Consider the following 14,000-nt stretch of genomic DNA (forward strand, 5'->3'; position numbering starts at 1 on the left):
GGAAGATGGTATGGAGATTCCTCAAAAAAAAAAAAAAAAAAAAACTGATAAAATCACCCTATGATCCAGCAATCCCACTCCTAAGCATATACACTGAGGAAACCAAAATTGAAAGAGCACAAGCATCCCATTGTTCATTGCAGCATCATTTACAATAGCTAGAACATGGAAGAAACCTGGATGTCCATCGACAGATGAATTGATAAAGAAGGTGTGGTATATATATGCAATGGAATATTACTCAGCCATAAAAAGGAACACATATGAGTCAGTTCTAAAGAGGTGGATGAACCTACAACCTTTCATGCAGAGTGAAGTAAGTCCGAAAGAGAAAGTTAAATACCATATTCTATCAAGGATTTGGTTTTTCCAGTAGTCATGCATGGATGTAAAAGTTGGACTATAAAGAAAGCTGAGTGCCAAAGAATTGATGCTTTTGAAATGTGGTATTGGAGAAGACTCTTGAGAGTCCCTTGGACTTCAAAGAGATCCAACCAGTCCATTCTAAAGCAGATCAGTCCAGGTGTTCATTGGAAGGACTGATGTTGAAGCTGAAACTCCAATACTCTGGCCACCTGATGTGAAGAGCTGACTCATTTGAAAAGACCCTGATGCTGGGAAAGATTGAGGGCAGGAGAAGGGGACAAGAGAAGATGAGATGGTTGGATGGCATCACCGACTCAATGGACATGGGTTTGTATAGACTCCAGCAGTTGGTGATGGACAGGGAGGCCTGGCAGGCTGTGGCTCATGGGGTCACAAAGAGTCAGACACAACTGAGCGACTGAACAGAACTGAAATGAACACATATATATGGAATTTAGAAAAATGGTACTGAAGTATTTATTTACAGGGCAACAATGGAGAAACTAGCATAGAGAATAGACTTATGGACATGGGGAAAGGGGAGGAGAGGGTGAGATGGATGGAATGAGTAACATGAAAAGTTATATTATCATATGTAAAATAGCCAACGGGAATTTGCTGTATGGCTCAGGAAACTCAGTGTCTCTCTATCAACCTAGAGGGAGTGGGATAGTGAGGGAGATGGGTGGGAGTTTCAAAGTGAAGTGAAGACGCTCAGTCATGTCCGACTCTTTGTGACCCCATTGACTGTAGCCTACCAGGCTTCTCTGTCCATGAGATTTTCCAGGCAAGAGTACTGGAGTGGGTTGCTGTTTCCTTTTCCAGGGGATCTTCCCGATCCAGGGATTGAACCCAGTTCTCCTGCATTGTAAGCAGATGCTTTACCCTCTGAGCCACAGAGGGAGTGGGATAGGGAGTAAGATGGGTGGGAGTTTCAAAAGGGAGGGGATATATGCATACATATGGCTGATTCATGTTGAGGTTTGACAGAAAACAGCAACATTCTGTAAAGCAATTATCCTTCAATAAAAAATAATTTCTTTACAAAATAAATAAAATTAAATTTAAAAATTACAATCTTTAATGTAAGGCATTGTTTAGATTGTAACTTTTGCAGAATTCATCAGTGTTAGAATAAAAACCATTTCATTGTCTGCTGACCTCAGTTAAAAGTTTTGAGTTCATTTTTGAGAAGCCAAAACTCTTTCTAGATATGTATTTCAATGACTTTGTTCTCTTTTAGTAATATTTTTAAAAATTACTTGCATTTTAGTAGAAAGAATCATTTTATCTTACAATGATTGTAGTGGTCAATTGGACATTATATAAATTTAAAATACACAGTAGAATCAATGACTTGTTTCTTACACTTGAAATATCTTGCTATTCCATCAGTCAGATAATTATTTATTACCTTTATCAGTTATTCTTATTATGTCAAGAATACTAAAATAATAATAAAAGAAAATACTGAAATTTCCTAGAAGAATGATAAAAAAAGATTACTTCATTATTTTAAATTTTATTCTGTTGCCCTATACATGCCATCTTCTTTTAAAAGTATATTGAAAGTATTGAAATTTTCAAGAATATTTTGGCTATTGTAGATAATTCATTTTCTACATAAATTTTAGTATTGGTTTGTAAATTTGTTTTTAAAAATCAATTGCAATTTTTACATGAATTGGAGTGAATCTCTTTAACACATTTACAAAGATTTCTTAAGTTACTAACTTGCCTACTCTGCTATCTAACAATGGACATTCCACATCCTCATTCAAGAAGTGGGTTGGCTATGGAATGTTAGAAGACTTTCTGCATGATTTTAGACAACCAGCAGAGTCTTAGTGGTTGCAACAATGCAGAGTAATAGTAGGACATCAACCTACACACAATTTCTATTAAAATCTGGGTGATTCTTGCAATGTTTTCTTGTTGTAGGAATGGCTATGAGAAACTAGAATGTCAAAGTAAGAAATTCTGTCTAATTTGACATATCTGCTTACATATCAGGGTTTAGCTTTGTGATATTAATGCACATAGTTAAATATCATTAGTACAGTATCCAAAAACATTTTTTAAAGACATAGATTTAAAAAAAAATAAGACATGGATTTTCCAAGCCAGATACCACACAAAACAGATATATAATTTGGCTATACCCACACAACTGGGAAATCCATGATATCTGAGAGCAAGCTAGTTGAGTGTTTGTGTGTGTGTGCATGTCTGTTTGTCTACATATGTATATTTTAATTTCTAAGAGAAATGTCATTTTTTGAAAGTTTTGCCAGTTGTTTCTCAGAATCCAGGTTTTATTATATAGCTAATATTCAATAAGAACACTTCACATCTCCATGTTTGTGGAATGCTATAAAACTGGCTTTAGTCTGTGCAATCATTGACTTTAGATCTATAAAGGAAACATTATAATTGCTGATATGAATTTGAATGATAAGAAGTGGCAAAGTTGCCTGAGTTCTAGGTATTAATACTTAGATAGATATGTGCTATCTTTTCTAAAAATGGGCATCTATATTAGTTTTTTTTTTTAAATTAATCAACACATCCTACAACTTTGGCATCTTAAAACAACTGCCAATTCCTGTGCGTTAAAATCAACTGATTATTAAACCTAATTATATGTATAAATCCTCTCATATTTGACATACAAGATAATCACAGGCATGACATCCAATTATAGTCACAGATCCCACATACTCAAGTGGAGGAGATTATACAAGGCATGTACATCAGGGTGTGGAAAACTTGAGGGCCATTTTTTTATTCTTACTATCACAGCATTAAACAAACCCTACAATACATTCTGTGACCACACACTTAGCAGCATGGTAAGAGCCCACTTGAGATGTGAGAGGTTATCACAGTAATATTTCTGGGAGGATCTTCTGACCATTGATGATTAGATTAATTGCTGACTGCTGATTAATTGTAATTAATCCTGAATGCACATGCCCATTTAATAATTACATGAGCAAAAGCTTGAGGATAGTGTCAATGAATAGTCAACTAAGCAGTGAAATAACTGTTAATAAAAGAATGTTATAATGTGAGTTGTTCTATCAGATAATCTCTCAAGAAGTGTAAGTGAGTAAAATGAGTTTGAGAATCTTCTTAGAAATGGAAATTAGATCTTGTGATATGAATAATTTGTGGTTGAGGTATACACTCAGACACATGATCCCAGATACCTGGAACTTGGTGACTCTACTACTATTGTGCATTGCATGCATGGAATTTTTTCAAAGAAATATTTGGTAAAGAAAACCTAGCAGCTGGTGTCAGATGCAGCATAAGTTTCTGACAACGTGGGATTATCAGATATCTTCAAAAAATAATACCATAGTTTCTTCCTTGTGATGCTGGAATATTAAATTGGGAGATGAGTCCTATTCAAGTTGTAAAGTAAGGATATGACAATTCAAGAATGTACTGACACTTCCAGAAGGGTAAAATTTCACCATATAATTTAGTGATACTCAAATTTGGATGATCTTTACAATTACTTGGGAGTTTATAAAAATACTAATAGCTTCACCCCATTTCATATAAATTCAGTAAAAAGTAAACAAAAAAAACCCAACCAATTAGGATAGGATCTAGGCTTCCCTCTTAGCTCAGCTGATAAAGAATCTGCTTGCAATGCAGGAGACGTGGATTCAGTTCCTGAGTTGGAAAGATCCCCTGGAGATGGACGTCTATGGGGTCACACAATGTTGGACATGACTGAAGCGACTTAGCAGCAGCAGCACCCAGTACTCTTGCCTGGGAAATACCATGGACAGAGGAGCCTGGTGGTTTACAATACACTAAGTCACAAAGAGTTGGACATGACTGAGCAATTAGATTGTAAACCTGCCTCTAGTCAGTCTTCAATAAGATAAATCCTTTAATTTCAGCATTGCAGTAGACTCAGATACAACATGTTCAATAATTATGACTGACAGAAACTGAATTAAAAGCGTGCATTGTTTTAAGTAACTAAGTTTAATGTAGCTTAACAGATGATTTAAACATTGTCTCATTATGAATGAATTTTATCTTGTATCATTTCATATATTATCTCCCTGAGGACATAGATGCTGGTGGCAGTCATTTTGGGCAATTTGTTCTCTTATGAGGACACTGGTTCTGGAAAGCATCATTTTGAGTCTTTCCTCTAGGCTATTAACTCCGGGAACTAGCCAGTTAATACCAGGAGCTCCCAGTTTCTCAGAAAAGCAACCACAGGACTAACACTGCCTACTAGTGGACCACTAACAGCACCAGGATACCTGACTCACACAGCTAGCCTTCATGGGGCCAATCCCTATCCATCACCAGGCATGTGTCAGTCCTGGAAACCTCCAAGTCTCATACTCAACTATGCCAGAACCCAAAACTGCCCACCCGCAGGCCAGCACCAACCACAGGACTTTCAAAGCTCCTGACCCTGCTCATTAGTGGGCTGGCATAAGCCCTGGGATTCCCAGGCCAAGAAATCAGCCATGCCAGGACCTGGATCTTGCCGACCAATGGCCAGCAGCCAATAAGGCTAGGGACCAAGCCTATCTACTAGCACACTCACAATAGTTTTGACTAACCACAACAGAAGGACCCTCTAAGTACAGTTTATATAGCTCTGGTGACCAGAGAAGAATGTGCTGTTAGACTCCATTAAATATCTCTTGTATGAAGACTGCTAAACTGCAGCCATGAAATCAGAATGTGGTTGTTTCTTCACAGGAAAGCATTGACAAACCTAGATGGTTTGCTGAAAAGCAGAGACATCACTCCTTTAACAAAGGTCCATATCGTCAAGGCTATGGTATTCCCAGCAGTCAATACAGTTGTGTGAGTTGGACCGTAGAGAAGGCAGAATGTCAAAGGATTGATACCTTTGAACTATGATGCTGGAGAAAACTCCTGAAAGTCCCCTGGACAGCAAGGAGACCAAACAAGTTGATCTTAAGGGAGATCAACCCTGAATACTCACAGGAAGGACTGATGCTAAAACTGAAGCTCCCAGGTTTTGGTCATCTGATGACCAAAAAGCTGACAACAAGATGACTTGTTGTAAAAGTTCCTGATGCTGGGAAACATCAAGGGCAGAAAGAGAAGAGGGCATCAGAGGATGAGATGGCCAGATGGCATCACCTGTGTAATGAACATGAACTTGGGAAAACTCTGGGATATGGTGAGGGACAGGGAGACCTGGTTTGCTGTAGTCCATGGAGTCACAAAACTGGACATGATGAGGCAACTGAACAACAATATGAAGGCACTTCTCCAAGATCAAGAAACATAACCAAACCACCTAATGCTTACAAATAAGCACAGAGAATTAGGCAAAATAAGGCAACAAAGAAATATATTCCAAATGAAGGAATAAAATAAAATCCAAGAAAAATTAAGCCAAATGGAGAAAAGTAGTCTTCTCAATAAAGAGCTCAAGATAATGACCATAAAGAAAAAGCTCATTGAATTTGGGAGAAGAATAGATGAATACAGTGAAAGGCTTAACAAAAAATTAGAAAATATAAAGAAGAACCAAACAGAGATGATGAATAATTGAAAGAAAAGATAATACACTAGAAAGAATAGATTACATAAAACAGAAGAGCAAGTCAGCAAACTGAAACAGTAGTGGAAATCGCCCAAGCTAAATAGGAAAAAAGATTTTTTTTTTAATTAAAAAGTGAGAGCACTTTAAGAGACCTCTGAGACAACATAAAAATACAGACATTCACATTATATGCCATGATTTTCCATAGGATAGGGGAGAAGGGAAAGAGAACATAGTTAAAGAGATAGAGTTATAAACTTTCCTAACCTGGGAAACAGACATCCAGTTCCAGGTAGCAGAGATTCCCAAACAATATCATCCCAAAAAGGTCTGCACCAAAAAAAACAAAAACAAAAACAAGCTAATCAAAATAGAAAAAAAACTGATAAAGAGAGAATATTAAATGCAAAAAGGTAAAACTAGTTACATACAAGTGAACTTCATTAGGAATGCCAAACTAACTTTTGAGAAAGTTTACAGGCCAGAAAATTTGCAAGCATGATATTTTTAAAGGGATAAGTGAAAAAACAAACAAACAAACTTACAACCAATAATGCTCTACCAAACAGGACTAGCATTCAGATCAAAAGCATCAATTCTTCAGCGCTCAGTTTTCTTCACAGTCCAACTCTCACATCCATGCATGACCATTGAAAATACCACAGCCTTGACTAGACGGACCTTTGTTGGCAAAGTAATGTCTCTGCTTTTTAAGATGCTATCTAGGTTTGTCATAACTTTCCTTCCAAGGAGTAAGCGTCTTTTAATTTCATGGCTACAATCACCATCTGCAGTGATTTTGGAGCCCCCCCCCCCCCCAAATAAAGTCAGCCACTGTTTCCACTGTTTTCCCATCTATTTTCCCTGAAGTGATGGGACCAGATGCCATGATCTTCGTTTTCTGAATATTGAGCTTTAAGCCAATGTTTTCACTCTCCTCTTTCACTTTCATCAGGAGGCTTTTTAGGATTACAGTGAAAACTGATATTTTCCAGTTCTGTGGCCACTGCTGAGTTTTCCAAACTTGCTGGCATATTGAGTGCAACACTTTCACAGCATCATCTTTTAGGATTTGAAATAGCTCAACTGGAATTCCATCACCTCCACTAGCTTTGTTCATAGCGATGCTTCCTAAGGCCCACCTAACTTCACATTCCATGATATCTGGCTCTAGGTGAGTGATCACACCATCATGATTATCTTGGTTGTGAAGATCTTTTTTGTACAGTTGTGCTGTGTATTCTTGCCACCTCTTCTTAATATCTTCTGCTTCTGTTAGGTCCATAACATTTCTGTCCTTTATCGAACCCATCTTTTCATGAAATGTTCCCTTGGTATCTCTAATTTTCTTGAAGACATCTCTAGTCTTTCTCATTCTGTTGTTTTCCTCTATTTCTTTGTATTGTTCACTGAGGAAGGCTTTCTTACCTCTCCTTGCTATTCTTTGGAACTCTGCATTCAGATATCTATATCTTTCTTTTTCTCCTTTGCTTTTTCACTTCTCTTGTTTTCACAGCTATTTGTAAGGCCTCCCCAGACAGCCATTTTGCTTTTTTTGCATTTATTTTTTTGGGGGATGATCTTGATCCCTGTCTCCTGTAAAATGTCACGAATCTCCGTCCATAGTTCATCAGGCACTCTGTCTATCAAATAGTGAGAAGTCAGAAAAAGGAAACTGCTTGAATATGAGGCATCTCCCAACCACCAGTCCCACCCTGTTCTGGAGGCCTCATATAAACAACAAACAAACAAACAAACAAAAATACAAGCCAAATCATCATCAGACAGGATTATCACCTCACTCAGCCTTACCCAGGAAAAAGAAAGAAAGAAACAAAAAACTCAACACAAATCTGACCCTATACAAAGCTTACACAAACCACTGAACCAACCCTAGGAGGGCAGAAAACAAAAGGAAGAAAGAGTTCAACTTTGAATCCAGGGAAAAGGAGACCTCAAACCCCATAAGTTAAAAAAAAGAAAATGATGAAAGAGAGACAAATACTACAGAAATGAAGGAACAAACTAGAAACACAGAAGTCCAAATAAATGAAGAGGAAATAGGCGAACTAACTGAAAAATACTTCAGAATACTACCAAAGATGATAAAAAAAACCTTGAAAACAGAATGGAGAAAATAGAAGACTCAATTAACAAAGAGCTAGGAGAATTGAAGAATTAAAGAATTAACATTCGGAGACAAACAACACAATTGTTGAAATTAAAAATAATCTAGAAGGAATCAAGAGCAGAATATCTGAAGCAGAAGAACGAATCAGTGAGCTGGAAGATAAAGTTGTGGAAATAACTTCTGAAGAGAAGAATAAAGTAAAAAGAATGAAAAGAATTGAGCATAGTCTCAGAGACCTCTGGGGCAATGTCAAACACACCAGCATTTGAATTATAGGGGTCCAGAAAAGAAGAGAAAAAGAAAGGGTAGGAGAAATTTTTTCAAGAGATTGTAGTTGAAAATTTCCCCAACATGAGAAAAAAAATAGCCAATCAAGTCCAAGAGGCACAAAGAGTCCCATACAGGATAAACCAAGGAGAAACACATCAAGACACATACTATTCAAACTAACAAAGACTAAACACAAAGAAAGAATATCAAAAGCACAAGGGAAAAGCAGCAACTAATATATAAGGGGAACCCCATGTGCTTAACAGCTGATCTTTCAGCAGAAACTGTGCAGGCCAGAAGGGAATTGCAGGATACATTTAAAGTACTGAAAGGAAAAAAATCTGCAACTAAGATTACTGTACCAGGCAAGGATCTCATTAAAAATTAATAGGAGGAAAAAAAAACAAAAACCTTTTCAGACAAGCAAAAGTTAAGAGAATTCAGTACCACCAAACCAGCTTTATACCAAATTATTAATGGGGCTTATATTGTCAAGAAATACAAGATAAGAAAAAGAATTACAAAATCAACCCCAAACAATTAAGAAAATGGCAATAGGGACATATATATCAATAATTACTTTAAATGAAAATGGATTAAATGCTCCAACCAAAAGACACAGATTGGCAGAATGATACACATATATATGCTATCTACAGGAAGCCCACTTCAGATCTAGTGATGCATATAGACTGGAAGTAAGAGGATGGAAAAATGAATTCCATGAAAATGGGAAGCAAAAGAAAGCTGAGGTACCAATCTTATATCAGACAAATTAAACTTTAAAATAAGATTATAAAAATAAGGAAGGACATTACATAATGACCAAGAAATCAATCCTAGAGGAAAACATAAAAATTGCAAATATCTATGCACCTAACAAAGGAGTACCTCAATACATAAGATAAATACTAACAGACATAAAAAGAGAAATTGACAGTAACACAATTATAGTAGGAGACTTTAACAACCCCCCCACACACCATTGGACAGATAATCAAAACTGAAAATTAATAAGGATACACAATTTTTAAATGCTACATTAGCTGAGATGGATCTCAGTGATAGCTTCAGGATAATTCTATCCACGTGCAGAAGAATACAGCATCTTCTCAAATGCACTTGGAACATTCTACAGGATAGAGGACATCTTGGGTCAGAAATCAAATCTCAGTAAATTTAAGAAAATTGAAATCATATCAAGCATCTTCTCTGACCACAACACTATGAGACTAGATATCAATTACAAGAAAAAAATTGTAAGAAAACACGCAAACACATGGAGATTAAACAGTATGCTTCTAAATAACTAAGAAGTTACTGAAGAAATCAAAAGGGAAATCAAAAAATTTCTAGAAACAAATGACAATGAAAACAAGACAACTTAAAACCTATGGGATGCAGAAAAACTAGTACTAAGAGGAAAGTTATAGCAATAAAATCCTACCTCAAGAAACAAGAAAAACAATTTAACTTTATACCTAAAACAACTGGAAAAAGGAGAACAACAAAAAAGCCCCAAAAGGAGTAGAAGCAAATAAATCATTATGGTCATAGTAGAAATAAATGAAAAAGAAAAGAAACAATAGTAAAGATTAATAAAAAGCTATTTTTTTGTGTGTGTGTGAAGATAAGCAAAATTGACACTTTAGCCAGACTCATCAAGGAAAAAAAAAAAAATAGAGAAGAATCAAATCAACAAAATTAGAAATGAAAAAGGAGAGGTTGCAACAGACAATGCAGAAACACAAAAGATTATAAGAGACTATTATGAATATCTATATGGCAGTGGAATAGATAACCTGGAAGAAATGAGATTCTTAGAAAAGTTTAATCTTCTACTGAACCAGGAAGAAATAGAAGTTATGAACAACTCAATTGAAATCATTGAAATCGAAGCTGTGATTAAAAATTTCCCCTAAAACAAAAGCCCAGGACCAGATGGCCTCACAGGAGATTTCTATCAAATATTTAGAGAAGAGCTAATGCCTATCCTTCTGAAGCACTTTCAAAAAATTGCTGAGGAAGGAACACTTCCAAACTCATTCTATGAGTCCACCATCACACTGATACCAAAACCAAACAAAGACAACATCAAAAAAAAAAAGAGAAAGAAACAACTACAGGCCAATATCACTGATAAACATAGATGCAAAAATCCTCAACAAATTTTAGCAAACAGAATTCAGCAACACATACAAAAGCTCATACACCATGATCAAGTTAGTTTTATTCCAGGGATGCAAGGATTCTTCAATATACACAAATAAATCAATATGATACAGCTTATTAACAAATTGAAAGTTAAAAATCATATGATCTTCTCAATATATATAGAAATGACTTTGAGTGAATTCAGCACCCATTTCTGATTAAAACTCTTCAAAAAATGGGCACAGAAGGAACCTACCTCAACATAGTAAAGGCCATATATGATAAGCCTACAGCAAACATTATTCTCAAAGGTGAAAAACTGAAAGCATCCCCCCTATGATCATGAACAAGTCAAGGGTGTCTAGTTTCCCCACTATCTATTATTCAACATGGTTCTGGAACTCTTAACTATAGCAATCAGAGAATAAAAAGAAATAAAATGAATCCAGGTTAGAAAAGAAGAAGTAAAGCTCTCACTGTTTGTAGATGACATGATACTGTACATAGAAAACCCTAAAGATAGTATCAGAAAATTACTAGAGCTAATCAGTGACTTTAATAAAGTTGCAGGATACAAAATCAATACACAGACATCACTTACATTTCTATAAACTAACAATGAAAAATCATAAAGAGAAATTAAGGAATTAATCTCATTCACTATTGCAACAGAGTAAAATATCTAAGGATAAACTTACCTAAGGAGACAAAAGAACAGTACACAGAAAATTATAAGACACAAACTGAGTGAAAGAAATCAAAGATGATATAAACAGATGGAGAAATAGTCCATGTCCCTGGGTAGAAAGAATCAATATTGTGAAAATGTCTATACTACCAAATGCAATCTACAGATCCCTATCAAATTACCAATGGCATTTTTCACAGAACTAGAACAAAAAATTTCACATTTCATATGGAAACACAAAAGACCCCAAATAGCCAAAGCAGTCTTGAGAACGAAGAATGGAGCTGGAGGAATCAACTTTCCTGATTTCAGGTTATACTACAAAGCTACAGTCATCAAGACAGTATGGCACTGGCTCAAAACCAGATATACAGACCAATGGAACAAGATAGAAAGCCCAGAAATAAACCCATGCACCTATGAGTACCTTATTTTTGACAAAAGAGGCAAAAATATACAATGGGACAAAGACAGCTTCTTCAATATATGGTGCTGGGAAAACTGCACAGCTGCATGTAAGATAATGAATGCAGAACACTTCCTAACACCATACACAAAGATAAACTTAAAATGGATAAAAGACCTAAATGTAAGGCCAGAAACTATAATGACATACTCGATGACATAAATCAAAGCAAGCTCCTCTATGTCTCACCTCCTAGAGTCATGGAAATACAAACAAAACAAGTTTAAGTGAGTAAACTTAAAAGCCTTTGCACAGCAAAAGAAACTACAAGCAAGGTGAAGAGACAACACTTAGAATGAGAGAAAATAATAGCAAATGAAACAACTGACAAAGAATTAATTTCCAAAATATACAAGCAGCACATAAAACTCAATACCAGAAAAACAAACACTCCAATCAAAAAGGGGGAAAAAGACCTGAACAGACATTCCTCCAAAGAAGACATACAGATGGATAACAAATATACGAAAGATGTTCAACATCACTCATTATTAGAGAAAAGCAAATTAAAACTTCAGTGAGATATGACCTCACACTGGTCAGAATGGCCATCATCAAAATGTCTACAAACAATAAAGGTTGGAGAGGCTGTGAAGAAAAGGAAACACACTTGCACTGTCGGTGGGAATGTAAATTGATACAACCACTATGGAAGATGGTACAGAGATTCCTTAAAATACTAGGAATAAAACCATCCTATGACCCAGCAATCCCACTCCTAGGCATATACCCTGAGGAAATCAAAACTGAAAAAGACACATGCATTCCATTATTCATTGCAGCACTATTTACAATAGCTAGAACATGGAAACAGCCTGGATTTTCATTGACAGATGAATCACTAAAGAAGTAGTGGTATATATACACAATGGAATATTACTCAGCCATAAAAAGGGATACATATGAGTCCGTTCTAATGAGGTGGATGAACGTACAACCTTTCATAGAGAGTGAAGTGAGTCAGAAAGAGAAAGTTAAATACCGTATTCTAAGACATATATGGAATATAGAAAAGTGGTACTGAAGAACTTATTTACAGGGAAACAATGAAGAAACTGGCATAGAGAATAGACTTATGGACATGGGGAGAGGTGAGGAGAGGGTAAGATGTATGGAATGAGTAACATGAAAAGTTACATTACCATATGTAAAATAGACAGCCAAAGGGAATTTGCTGTAGGGATTTGGAACTCAAACAGGGGCTCTGTATCACCCTAGATGGGTGGGACAGGGAAGGAGATGGGAGGGAGGTTTCAAAGGAAGGGGATATATGTATACCTGTGGCTGATTCATGTTGAGGTTTGACAGAAAACTACAAAATACTGTAAAGCAATTTTCCTTCAATTTAAAAATAAATAAATTAATTAAAATAGCAATACTAATATATTTTATATAATTACATTAAACTATACTGCCCTAAATGTGGCCTGCAGACTAGCCAAAAGGGTATCACTTGTGAAACTGTTTAGAAACAGTGTCTTAGGCCTAGTCTCACACTTAAAAGATTACAAGCTGCTTTTTATAAGTCTCTCTAGGGAACTATATGCAAATTATAGTTTGAGAAGTACTGATATAAATTTACCATGAGATGTGGCAGTAAGGACAATATTTCTCACCTATTCATAATTTTTATTTGTACTGTGACTGAAAATTAGTTTTGTATTTCAGAGATATACATATGTGTTGGGGTAGAAATGAAATAAGTGCTCATGAAATAAGTTGAACCTATATATATAAACAAACATTCAAAGTTGCTGGGAATCTTTCTTCAAAAGAAAAAGAATAATGTTAAAAAAAATTATTATAATCTAATAAGAACAGAGAGAGTCTGTGATGTTTGAAACAAGACCCAATCCCTCCTGCCTCCTCACAGCCCAGCATAATGGAAACACCAGGTAGCTCTATTCAAGAATTCAGGGCTTTCTAGTCAAGGTCCATTGCGTCTTACTTGTAGGTGAAATGTCATCAGCATTTCTCATCATTTTGTCTAGAGCTTCAGATTCTAAATCCCTGATGAGTATGGCCAGGTCAGGGCCTTCCTGTGTACAACCCCACTCATATTTCAGAGGCTTTACTTCAAAAGAAAACTTTGAGAACGTTGAAGCCCTGAATGCACGTGTACAATCTTGTTCAAAATTCAGAGGTTCAACATTGGAAGCTGCAAGTAAAAAATATGGTACACTTTTAAGCTCACCAACTTGAAATTTGAGAACCAGAAGGAAGAGAGAGACCAAAATGTACAGAAAATATTAGAGAAGCTAATGGCTGAAAACTTCCAACATTTGTTTCAAAATATTGATATACACAACAAAGGGCTTACCAGGTGGCACTAGTGGTAAAGAACCTTCCTGCCAATGCA

This window comes from Budorcas taxicolor, chromosome 12 (genome assembly GCF_023091745.1).
Source record: "Budorcas taxicolor isolate Tak-1 chromosome 12, Takin1.1, whole genome shotgun sequence".
Classification (NCBI taxonomy): domain Eukaryota; kingdom Metazoa; phylum Chordata; class Mammalia; order Artiodactyla; family Bovidae; genus Budorcas; species Budorcas taxicolor.